At 41.3% G+C, this 13,254-nt stretch overlaps 1 long non-coding RNA gene across 1 annotated transcript; it reads left to right on the top strand.

Annotated features, from left to right (window-relative positions):
- The first annotated feature begins 535 nt into the window (after positions 1-535).
- On the top strand, positions 536-10,927 carry LOC109556218 (uncharacterized). The gene is made up of 3 exons (XR_011565859.1): positions 536-673; positions 1,741-1,820; positions 8,487-10,927. It is a non-coding gene; the product is annotated as an uncharacterized lncRNA (long non-coding RNA).
- Positions 10,928-13,254: the final 2,327 nt, after the last annotated feature.

Raw genomic sequence — 13,254 nt, 5'->3', positions numbered from 1 at the left:
GTGGGGATTTTAGCATCTGTACAACAGTTCTGGAAATATGCATCACATATTGTTTTCTGTGGACCTCAGAGAAGAGTTAAAACAGAATACATAGTAGGAGGACTCTGCCCAGGAAGGCTGCATAGAGTCACATGTAACAGAACCATGGAGAGAGAAAGAAGTGGACAAATCCAAGGGTTTGAGCATGATTAAATGTGGGGATTGAAGAAAAGAGAGAAGTCAAGGTTGACTCTTGGGGTTGTAGCTGAATAATTTGGTAATCAGTGTTGACTTTATTGCCTTGAGGGGTCTTCCCTGGTGGCTCAGACAGTAAAGAATCCAGCGGCAATGCAGGAAACCCAGGTTCAATCCTAGGGTCAGGAAGATTCCCTAGGAGAAGGGAATGGCTAGCCAATCCAGTGTTCTTGCCCGAATTCCATGGACAGAGAAGCCTGGTGGGCTGTGTAGTCCATGAGGTCATAAAGCATCAGACACAACTAAGAGATGGACAGTTTCCGTTTTTTTTTTTTTTTTTTTTTTTCTTGAAAGCCTGGAATCCTGGCAGTTGTGGAGTGGGGGAGAACCAGAAATGCCCAAGAATTGGACCTGAAGGTGGAGCTCGGTGGTTATGGATAGAAAGTCAAGATTGGAAGTCAGCAGTGGCTTCATGGTTCATGAGATGTCAGGAGATAAGGTAGGGAAGGGGTGGGATTTAAAAGGGGTTGGGCCTAGAGACTTGAAAACTCTGCAAGGGGATGGAGGAGACAATATAAGATCAGCCTGGATCAGCTGGTCGGCTGGATCAGCCCTCTAGCCTCTTTCCTCACTCTGCTCCAGGTTGAGTCCTAGAGCTGGAACCCCTCTCCAGGTAAGGCTGACAGAACTATGGAGCATGGGGCAGATGCTGTCCTGGGCTCCTCTAGCTTTATATCTGCTCTGTCTCTCACTGGACCATGAGAAAGGCATCTTCCTAGGTGTCTCTTATTAAGAAATTGGGAATATGAAAATAGTAGTGCCATGAGAGAAGAAAATGAAGACCAGGAGGAAATGAGGAAGGACTAAAGTATTTGCTTTAAAAACATGGTTAGGAGGTGAAATTAACAGTGTCTTTGGAGGCAATGGTACAAGCGAGAGCTTCAGAACTTAGGGAACCCAGACTTTGATTCTTTCTCCTCCATTCCCTAGACATGAGGCCTGAAGTTTATCTCCAGCCTATATCTTCAGATTTTTTTCTGACTGGGGATAGAGTTGGAAGTAGTAACTCTTTCTACATTTCCTTCATTATTAGAAAATTGAGCTCTTTTTCTAAAAACGAAAGGAAAAACATGTTTCCTATTACAGTCATATAAATTTAAGCAAATGCGTATCTAGAAAAATACCATTTTTATTTTCTGAGTACAAAATGGAGGTACTTATCTGCATGTTGCTGCTGCTGCTGCTGCTAAGTCACTTCAGTCGTGTCCGACTCTGTGCAACCCCATATATGGCAGCCCATCCAGGTTCCTCTGTCCCTGGGATTCTCCAGGCAAGAACACTGGAGTGGGTTGCCATTTCCTTCTCCAATGCATGAAAGTGGAAAGTGAAAAGTGAAAGTGAAGTCGCTCAGTTGTGTCCAACTCTTCACGATCCCATGGACTGCAGCCTACAAGGCTCCTCCGCCCATGGGATTTTCCAAGCAAGAGTACTGGAGTGGGTTGCCATTGCCTTCTCCACTTCTCTGCATACTAAAATTCTGTATCAATGGCTTTCTTTGAATTCTAGCCCCGAGTCACAGCTGCACAGGAGACCAAGTCCTGCTCTGCAGAGAACTCATCCTTCTTCCAGAACAAGGACTTCCGAAGGTGAGCAGAGGTGTAAACAAAACTCAGTCAATTTGAAGGTCAAACTGGGGAGTATCTCCACTAGCCCTTAGGGAAAGAAGAGATTATTTTTCGGCCAGGACATCTTTTGAGGGAAAAGAATGGCAGCTTCATCATGTAGACAGCTTCTTGCTCTGGGGACAGGCTATGGAGAGGGCCCATAGAACAGATAACCTCTTCAGTGCCAATCAGAAAATTCCGATCCAGCTGGCTAAGGTTACATTTCTGGGGAAGCTGAAAACCGCAAGTAAGTTAAGTGCAAAGTCTTGCTAGGATATCATGTGTTCCATCTGGATTTTTTTCTTTATTACCATACATTTGCTGATGTATCTTTTAAAATCCTCACACTGTCTCACTTTTTTAAAAAATTTAAATTTATTTATTTTAATTGGAGGCTAATTACTTTACAATATTGTATTGGGTCTGCCACACATCCACATGAATCTGCCACGGGCGTACATGTGTTCCCCATCCTGAACCCCCCTCCCTGTACCATCCCTCTGGGTCATCCCAGTGCACCAGCCCCAAGCATCCTGTATTGAACCTGGACTGGTGACTCATTTCTTATATGATGTTATACTTGGCTCACTTTTTATGCTTAATTTTGCACATGGTTATTTTTTTCTCTTTAAGGAAAATTCTTACTCGGCTTTTGCTTTTATTCTTATGCTGCTAAGTCACTTCAGTCGTGTCCGACTCTGTGCGACCCAATGGATGGCAGCCCACCAGGCTCCCCGGTCCCTGGGATTCTCCAGGCAAGAACACTGGAGTGGGGTGCCATTGCCTTCTCTGTTTATTGTTATAGTTTTCTCTTAAATTTCTACTTTTAACTCAGCATTTTGTCTTTCCTTGGTTTTGTCTTAGCCATGTTTTTTGGAACACAAAATATTTTATACTTCTGGATTGCAGTCACTGAAAATGTTTCTTTGTTTCATCTCTTTATTTTGACTTGGATTCTGCTATATTAGTCAGTGCTTTAATTTTGTAAGCATTTATATGTACAACTTTGTCCTTATTTTCAGTTTTCCTTGATATTTGCTTTAATAGTATTTGTGGGACATGTAGGGCAGTTTTGTTACTCACCTGAACTTGGGTTCATTCACCTGATGCCCAGCAGTCAATCTACTGACAGTGGGTCATGATAAAGGAAAGTACAGCATTTACGGGCAGGGCACCAAGCAAGGAGAATAGGCAGCGAATGCTCAGAGGGCCTGAACTCCTTGCTTGATGACCTGCAAATTAACACTGTACTTTGCCTTCACCACAACCTGCAATCAATAGATTGACTTTGCTGCAAGTAAACATGAGTTCAAGTGAGCAACTGTTTTTGTGGACCACCACCCAAGCTGGATGACTTTGGGGCACATTGGCCCCTTGCAAGAAGTGGCTCTAAGAGTCTGTCCCGCAGACTCCTGAGCACCTTTGTCTCAAGGACAACCCCGAGCCTCTGCCACCAACTGGATTACAATGGCCCTTGGTACATCGAGGTGATGGAACAATGCACTAGCTTGTGACATCTCTGTGAAATAGCAGAGCTCAAGGGTGATGGCACAAAGGTATTCTTTCTTTTAGCCACTTGGCTGTGTCCATGATTGGGCATTGATTTTGAGGGTTTTCTGTATTGGACTAAAGAATCTGTAACCCTGAGAGATGCCTTCTGTTTGTGGACTTGCTTCCTTCTTTAACATTTGACAGCACTCTCTGTGAACAATTCAAAACGGATAATCAAAGGTCTGTTCCATGTTGTAGACCCTGAGAGTATATTTTGCAAAATTGGTAAATATTTAAGCACCTCTGAAAAAAGAAAAAAAAATGGTGTTCTATTGCAACACAGCTTGGCCTCAGTAGTCTAGGACCTGGATTACATTGCCCCCTAGTATGTCTCTAAATAACACGATCTTTCAACCAGAACTGTTTTGTTAAATGGGAAGAAATGGAATGACGCTTCTTAAGTGCACCCTTTGATATTATTTTATCAAGCAAACCTGTTCAGAGAAAAATGTAACATGCATAAAGTATGACAGAGAAAGAAATGTCCTCAAATAGGGAGATACTAAAAGTTCTATTTAAAAAATTTAACCGTATTCTCAGGAATCAAGAGAAGGAGAATTAATTCAACAAATAAATGCTCCTAGATGTCCATCTCACTTGTCTCTGTATGGTGGGCAGAATGGGGAAGCAGGGGCAGGGGCCGTGGATCCCATAGCCACAAATTCACCTTCACCTGCTCAGGTAGAAGCTGAGGAAGGAGGAATTGTCTCCCTCTTATATCCGACAGAGCGCCCATATTGGTCAGAGAACCACTTATGTTCAGGCCAGGCATTCACACTGAGGCAGATTCTCACTGGAGGAATAAATGCCCAAGATCAGCCAGCAGGATTCATGCGGATATACTCTCCCTTTTCAAATTCAGACTTGTTTAATTGGAACATTAATATACAAACCTATTGTGATGACCATACCAGGATGGAAAATGCATTCTCCTCCATCTTTGCCACCCACAGTCCAAACTGGGTCAGAGCTTCCTAACTACCCCATTGGCTGAGGAAGAGATAAGGATGGTAATAGAAAATGCTAGAGAAGAGGCAGGTAGAATGCATGTTGCTATCTCTGGCAATCTCCTCCCAGCACCAGCAGCAAAAGCAATTCCCACCACAGATCCAGACTGGGAGGAGAATGACCTAGAACATAAAGCTGGCATTGAGCATTACTAGGAGTGCATCATGGTAGGGCTCCAAAAAGGAGAACCAACACAGGAGTTTTCATAAGGTGCAAGGAATGTGCAAACAGCCACAGTAAAAACCCTGAGTTTGGGGAGAGAATGGACAGGGCATATCACCAATATACAGATGTGAATCTAAATAATCTGGAGAATTTTAAGTGAATTAACCAGACCCTGTGGCTCAGAGTGCCCCAGATATCTAGAAATTGTGCAAAAGGTAGAAGGTCTTTTTCTGCTTCTGATACCTCTTTTGGTGTAATAGAAACTGCTTTCAGTTTCTCACAGTCGGGAGGGCATACAAGAACAAAAGGAGACCCTTTAAATGAAGCAGCAGATGTCCATTTCGGCAGCGATACTCACTGGGCAGAGAAACGGGGAGACAAGAAATCTGAGCAGAGGATAAGGTTCCAGGGACCCAAGAGAGTGAAGGGTAGCCCTCAGAGAAGAGACCCCTAAAGGGGACATGTTAAAGTACATCCCCAGCAGTGCTTATTGAAAGCCAAGAAAGCCACTGGAAAAAAAATCTGTCCCAACTTAAAAACAGAAACCAGAAGAGGAGGAGAAATCATTCTTCATGCTGGAGACAAGAGAGAGTGAGGAAAGCCAGGGAGTTCACTCGAGGAGAAAGGCCCCATCCCACCTCCCACCAGGAGTGCCAGGTAACCCTTTTTTGGGAAACAGACAACTGACTTTCTGATTGGTACTGGAGCCACTAGCTCAGTTTTGAACCCGAGTTAACCCCCCAAAAAAGAGCCATGTCAAGCAGAGTCTACAGAATGCCTCTCCCAAAACTGCTTTGCAGCCCCTAGATTGAGGTGCTTAACTTAAAACACACTTTTATATACATGCCAGAGAGCCCAGTCTCATTGTTGAGGTGAGATTTATTATGCTAAAATGACTTTCACTCCTGGAAGACTGAATATAGAGGGAATACCAGAACAAGCTTGCGCCTTGCAGGCAGCCATCCTGTCAAGGGATGGAGCCACTAGCATCCCTGACAGGACATCCTGAACCAGGGAAGCCTGAGAGCATAGGCTGATTAGGGGGCAGGTACAGCAAGGAAGGCCATAGCAGTGAAGGTGAAACTGAAACCGGACACTCAGGCTCTGAGCTTAAGGCAATACCTTTTAAAGGAGCAAGCAAAACAGGGATGCAGACTTTGATAAACTGGATTTTAAAAATACTTGCTTATTTTCCTCCCTCAGTCAACTTATGGGCTTGCCATGTGTCAGTAGGGCCTTCCCTGGTGGCTCAGATGGTAAAGCATCTGCCTCCAATGCGGGAGACCCGGGTTCAATCTCTGGGTCGGGAAGATCCCCTGGAGAAGGAAATGGCAACCCACTCCAGTATTCTTGCCTGGAAAATCCCATGGATGGAGGAGCTTGCTTGGCTACTGTCCGTGGGGTCGCAAAGTGTCGGACATGACTGAGTGACTTCACTATGTGACAGTAGTGGTTAGAATCTGCCTGCCAATGCGGGTGATGTAAGAGACATGGGTTCAATCCTGTGTTGGGAAGATCCCCAGGTGTTGGGCACAGCAACCCACTTGAGTATACTTGCTTAGAGAATCCCATGGACAGAGGAGCCTGGTGGGCTATAGTCCACAAGGTCACAAAGAGCTGGACATGACTAAAAGCAACTCAGCATGCATGCATGCCTTCACCGTATAATACTTACATCCTGACTTTATAAAGCCACGCATTGAAGAGCACTGATTCATTCAGGACATAAGAACCATAAATCAGATAGTGAAAGACATCCAAACTGTAGTCCCTAATACCTATATTCAAACTATCTTAACCTGAAGATTACTGTTAGACTTAACAGAGGTCTTTTTCTAGATAACTTTGAGTCTTGAATCCCAAGAGTTATTTGCATTTGTAAGGAAGATCTGAAAATCAAAACAATCAACAATCTCAACTCTCTGGCCAAATGAAGCTCTAAACTCTCTCGGAAAAAGGCCCGATTTCACGACTCTCAGTGAAATACCTAGGAATCAAACTGACCAAAGGCCAGAGGAATTGATCCATGACTGTCTGGAGACAGTAGCCAGAGTAACAGTGTCCAACATCAAAGACAGTAGCCTCGGTTCCTGGAATGGCAAGATTCTGCTGCGCATGAGTCCCCGACTTAAGCTAATAGTTAAACAGTTACATGAGGCCCTAAAACAAGTCTGACAATAAGCCCTCAGGGGGAGCAGAGAATGTGAAAAAAATCTTCCAGTCAATGAAGGGAAAACTACTGACCGCCTCTGTTCTGGGTTTGCCACATTTGAAAAAGTCATTTGATCCCTTTAAACATAAAAGACAGGTAGTGAGACTGGAGGTATTGACCTACAATCTAAGAGCACAAAATGCCCAGTATCCTATTTCACAAAGGCTTTGGATAGTATAATCCAGGGTTGGTCAATGTATCTGAGTGTCATAGCTGCTGCTCTGGATTTGTGGCAAGCAGCAGAATTCACTCCAGAACAGCCAACCGTGGTGTTTACATCCGACTATGTGTTGCTGCTGTTGGAACTAAAGGGTGGATATTGGCTCACTTCCGACCACTTGAGAGGATATCAGTCAATTTTATTTGATAATCCTAATGTGACCCCAAAGCCTGTGTCCTTTGCGAATCTGGTCTCATTGCTCCCCACCCCTTTGGGTGACCCCTGGGCCCAGGGTCATGCATTATTGTTTGCCGATTATTGAGCAGCTGTTTGGGCCTGACTAATGATTCCTTGGGAAATGTAGACGTTGAGAACTTCTCAGATGGAAGTAGTTTCATGGACCATAGAAACTGAAAGAGCAGATACACAGTGATAACCTTGCAGGAGATCATAGGAATGGAAGCTTTGCCATCACATGCTTGGCCCAAAACGTTAAATTCTTGTTCTCACTTGACTTTTCTGTGTCTGTGAGGTTAAGATAGTTAACATCTATACTGACTCGAAATATGCCTTTTCAGTTGTGAATGCATACGGGGCAATTTGGAAAGATAGATTGCTCACTTCTGAAGAAAAGGAAATCAAACATGCCCCCAGGAAGTTTTGAAACTGCTAGACACAGTGTTCAAGCCAAAGGAGGTGGGAGTTGTGCATTGCCCAAGACAGTCAGCAAAAAACACCTTTAGTTACAGCATGGATTCTAAGTATAAACCTGACCCAATTTAACCTGACATACTGAGAACCTTGAAAGGTCATGAGAATAAGTATTAAGTCTTATATATCTAGAAGCAAGTGGAAAATGATCAAGGAGTGTTTTAATTCATGTATATCTACTATACATGAATTACTACTATAGCCACCTACTAGTGATGGCTGACCTTAACAGGCTGCTTAGAAACATTTCCTTGCTGGATTGAAAACACTTCAGAAGTAGTAACGGTCTGAATTGAGCTACCCAGCTCAATTCAGAGCGATACTGGAGGTGTCTTTATTGCTAATATGATTCAGGAAGAATCTAAAATATGTGGAATAAAAGAGTTTGCATGCATCTTAGAGCCTGTGATCAACCAGAACCACACATTAAAAAAGACAATGGCTAAAATCTGTCAAGAAACTGACTTAACCTGCATTAAGTTGCCAGTTGCATCGCTTAGAATTAGAATGTGTCCTAGAAGTAGACTCCAATTGAGGCCTTGTTGTGTGAGAGAGTCTTCCTCTATTCTGAGCAGGTAAGTGGTCAGACATGTGACTGAAAGGTAAAAAAATTAGACACTGTAAGATATGTGTAAACACTGGGGTAAGTGTGAAATACTATTTCTAAATTTGGTACTAATAAATAATGTTTCCCATAGATGTCCTCTTCCAGTGTTTTTGAACTGGAGACTGAGTGCTCCTAATAATGAAGAAGAATATACACCAGAGAACCAACTCCAGCCTTGGAGGGTGAAGCCTTACTATGTTCTACTGCTAACTAGCTCTTCTTTTCAATTGATAGAAGTCAAGTTGTGGATCTGATACACGTGGATGAAGCTTGCTTCTGACTCAACTACAAATCTACAGTCCTCAGCAGTTACAGAAAAGACAACCACAGAGCTAGCTGAACAGTCTGCCTTCCTACAAGTCCACAGTGGGACTTCAGTTAAATCAAAGAAAGTATCTTTTATAAGTTGTGAATGACTTGTGACCATTTATCATAACATTTATAATTGGCTGGAGCATTTTTCTGTTTTATTATTTGCTTATCCTTTTTTTCTTTGCTTCTGGATTCATCTAATCATTTTACCTGTGATTATATTGTAGACAATCAAGCCTATCATTTGCTGTGATATTGATAATAAGAGATATTTAACTTTTGCTCTATTTTAATTTAAACCTTGTGATAATACAGTTAGTACCAAAGTTTAGGGCCATTGCTATTTTCCCACATAAGAGCTTGGCCCCAGCTATAATGATGGCTCTTGCTTTGCTTTACTGCCTCATCCCACTGGTGTCTGCTGCTTCCTGGAGGGAAAATTCTCTAATTATGTTATCTCAGAGTATAGCCACAGGTAAGAACTTAAGTAATTGTTGGTTATGCCATTTGGTATCTGAAGACATCCAAAAAAACTATATCCCACTTATAGTCCCCGTAGCTGATTTTGGTACTGTGCCGAACCCCACGACCTACTATCATTGTCCTCCTCCAAGACTCATATTCAAAGTTAGGCTAATCGAAGTCCCTAAGAGTGCCCACACCCCTTGTTTCACCTTGTCTGAGGAAGTTTTCACTGGATCCAGAGCTAAGACTGGTCCACCGCGGTCTCTTGACTTTCTCCTGAAAAAATGTGATGAACAAAACCCCCTGATATGTACGAGTGACAAATGTGAAAGGGCTAAAAATGACACTGATTCATGCCAGAGAGTCAGAAAAGTTCAATATAATGTAACAGGAATATGGAGGGCTTGCAATGGTAGTGATCCCTGGCTAGAGAACATACTGTCTGTGCTCCCCCAAAAAGAAAGTATCAATTTCACTACCCTGGGAGGTATAACTTGTGCCCCTCCAGGATATTACTTTGTCTGTGGCACAGAGAATACCCCAAGAAGGGAAGGGACGGCATATCGCTGCTTAGACAGCTGGCAAATAGAAGGGTCATGCCTACTGGGATATATAAAGATGCCTTCCCATGATAAAAGAATGATATTGGCAGTGTATGAAGACAATATAGGACAAAGCTCTTTTGGCAACCTCACACCAACTGCCAGATTTTATGTCAATAGAGATACGATTCATAACCTCTCTGCCACAATTGGACAAATTGCTGAGGACACAGCTAAAAGTATTGCAGCCCAACACACACCTTTGAATTCATTGACTCGAGTGTTCCCGGGCAATAGAATAGTCCATGATTTCTTATTAGCAAAACAAGGAGGAGTGTGTATAATGGCTAATACCACATGCTGTGTATACATCAATACCTCTGGAGAAGTTGAAACCCGAGTAAACAAAATACTTCAAAAGGCTACCTGGTTATAGGATGTACATAAAAAGGATGCACATCAGGACTTATTTCAGAACACATCTGAAATAGGGGGTTTTTTGGGTACTTTTACAAGGCTCCATTTGATTATCATCTTCTTTCTAATGTGTTTCTTAATTTTCAATTATTTGTTCAGATGCTATGACAAAGTGGTCAAAGAGAGAAATCATGTTTTCATAATTCAAAGTACGATGCTAGACTTGGGACTCGAGAATTCTTTGCAAAGAGGATCCAAGACTTTTGCTCCTCTAATTCTGAAGAATTAACATCGCCCCTGTTCAGCAGGAAGTAGCCAGAGCGGTCGTCGCCCTGTTCCCCTCAGGATGAGGAGTATCAAAGAGCAGAGGGACCTGAAATTGAGCAGGACCCTGCAGGGTCTTCCTGGATACAATCTCCTATTGTCCCCACTTCTTGTTTGTAGAAAAAAGTTGAGATTTTTTAGGTCTTCGCAGAGTTCCAAAGAGCAGACTCAAGCAGTTAATGATTACAGAATTGAGGAAATGCAGGAACAAAGGAAAAGCAATCAAGCAATAAATGTTTAGCCATAAAACAGAGTCACAGGATTCCTAGATCCTTTTCAAGGGATATAGATAATAAACTGATGCAACCTATCTTTGAGTTGTTTTCCAGAAACCAGGATCTCATGATGAAATCCACTGGCAGTGTATGGCAGTTACAAACAAGTTGGAACCAGAAGAATGATGATCAAGATGCCAGATATCACTTTGTTGATTAAAACCCCATCAATCAGAAGAATCCATGAGATAATCACACACTTAAGCTCCTTACCCTTATTTTTAATCTAAAAATCTCCTGTCTGAAAGTCACTGGGGAGTTCAGATCCTTTAAACATTTACTTGCCCATTCTTCTTGCTTGGCACCCTGCAAATAAATGCTGTACTTTCTTTCACCACAACCTTGTCAGTAGATTGATTTTGCTTATTTGGGTAAACAAACTCAATTTTGGTTCAGTAACAACCTGTGTTTTGATTAGCAGAGCTCAGTGGTTTTTCTTAATGACTTATCAGTTTATTGAATGTTAGGAGCACTTTCAAGCACACAAAAGTATAAACTCATATCCATCACCCAGATTCAAGAAGAACTGTATTCCTCATTTGTCTAAACTGTTATTCTTTTTGTTGAAATATTTTCAAGCAAATCACAGACACCATGCCATTTCACCCTTAGAAACTTCAGTATCTATCTTAAAATATGAGTGTTTTATTAAATAACCACAATATGATTGTCCCAGCTAATAAATTTCATATTCCATAATATTGAGTACTCAGTCTATATTGAAAATTTCCCGCTCTTCTTCAGTTGATTCATTTAAGCCAGAATCTAAATTAGGGGCACATAAGTATCTCACTCTGCTAACCTAGAAAAGCACTTTATTCCCAAAGTTATTAAAGTATTGGAATTCCATTGAAGGTCCTACCTGGTGGATATTTCTCGTTACTCCTTCATAGTCATCCTGATAGCTTCAAGTACAACAAATTTTTTCCATCTTTCAAAACACAAACTCTACTCATTAAACACTATTTCTCTATTCCCCTCCCTTTCCCTTCCCTACCCCAGCCCTTGGCAATACCTGTCTGCTTTGTTTCTCTCTGAATTTGACTATTTTAGGTACCTCATATAAGTGGATTCACACAATATTGGTCTTTTTGTGACTGGCTTATTTCATTTACAATGATATCTTCGAGGTTCATCCATGTGGTAACATGTGTTATATTTTCCTTCCTTTTTAAGGCTGAATCCTGGAGTAGGAAATGGCACCCCACTCCAGTATTCTTGCCTGGAAAACTTTTTGGACGTAGGAGCTCAGTGGACTACAGTCCTTGGGACCACAAAGAGTTAGACTTGAATGAGCAACTGAGCACAAAGCTGAATAATCTCTTGTGTATATATCTCTCTCTCATATTTTTTATCCACTCATCCTTTGAAGGACACTTGATTGGTTCCATTTTTTGATGACTGTGAATAATGCTGCTTTGAATATGATTGCACAAATAAATAACTTTTATCCCTGTTTTTAGTCCTTGTGTGTATGTACCCAGAAGTGGAATTGCTGGACCACATGGTAATTCTATAATTAATTTTTTGAGGACGTTCCCTTCTTTTTCACAGTGACTTTCATTGTGCTCTTGAATAAATCAAGTTGATATTGGTGTATCTGTTTAAATAACTTGAATTTGATTTGTTGCTTTTTTCTTTAAGATTGTGCCATCTCTATGTATTTAGGAGTTTGAGGAAATGTCTTTTATTCTTATTATCCTCTGCTTTGTTATTGAATAGCCTCCTGGAGCATATTGAAATACTTCCTTTTTTCTGTTCTATAGAAGAGTCTAGGTATACCAAAATAAAAGTTGTGTCTCAATTTTCAAATTTAATTGGGAAAGTTCAATAATATTCCCTTTTATTTATCTGTGACTGTACTCTCTTTCTATTCACTCTGTTATTTGTACCTTTTCTTCCAGGTAAGTCCATGTAAGCAAAAGTTTCAATGTTGTCAACTTTCTGGGTCCATTTTGTTTATCTTGCAATTTATCTCAATCTTTACCTATTCTAATTTTCTAATATTTTAAGTCTGTAAATTTCCCTCAATTCTCCACTTTTACAAGAGGCAGTTATTATTATTGATATCTAATAGTTTCAATTTTCCCTTAGGTTTTGGCTGATGAGTGTTTTTAGAATTTAAATAAATATGGTTTAGTATTTAAATGCCAAACATAGACATCATTATCTTTTAATTTTATGCCATCTTAATTTTTCTTGGTTTAGTTTATATGTAATGGAAAATTTTGAACTTCTTGATTCTAAGTATAATTCTTTCCTTAACATTGACATTAATGTTGTGTTAGATGTTCATATGAATCTTACATCACAGTCATTAAAAAATAATTTTGTTTCTTTATTTATTTGCAGCCTCAGTTGGCCTTTGTTGCCGCACGTATGCTTTCATTGCAGTGGCTTCTCGTTGCAGAGTACAGGCTCCAGCGGTATAGGCTTCAGTAGTTGCAGCGTGTAGACTTGATTATTGTGGCTTGTGGCCTCTATAGCACAGGCTCAGTAATTATGGCATGGGGGTTTAGTTACTGCATGGCACTTGGAATCTTCCTAGACCAGGGATCAAATCGTGCCCCCCGCACTGGCAGGTGGATTCTTATCCACTGCACCACCAGGGAAGTCCCATCACAATCTTTTTGTAATACAGTAAGTCCCCTCCATATGAACGTGTTC

The sequence above is a fragment of the Bos indicus genome, chromosome 3 (assembly GCF_029378745.1).
Source record: "Bos indicus isolate NIAB-ARS_2022 breed Sahiwal x Tharparkar chromosome 3, NIAB-ARS_B.indTharparkar_mat_pri_1.0, whole genome shotgun sequence".
NCBI classification, from domain to species: Eukaryota; Metazoa; Chordata; class Mammalia; order Artiodactyla; family Bovidae; genus Bos; species Bos indicus.
Note: the sequence above shows the minus strand (reverse complement) of the source record. Positions and strands in the feature narration are given on the sequence as shown.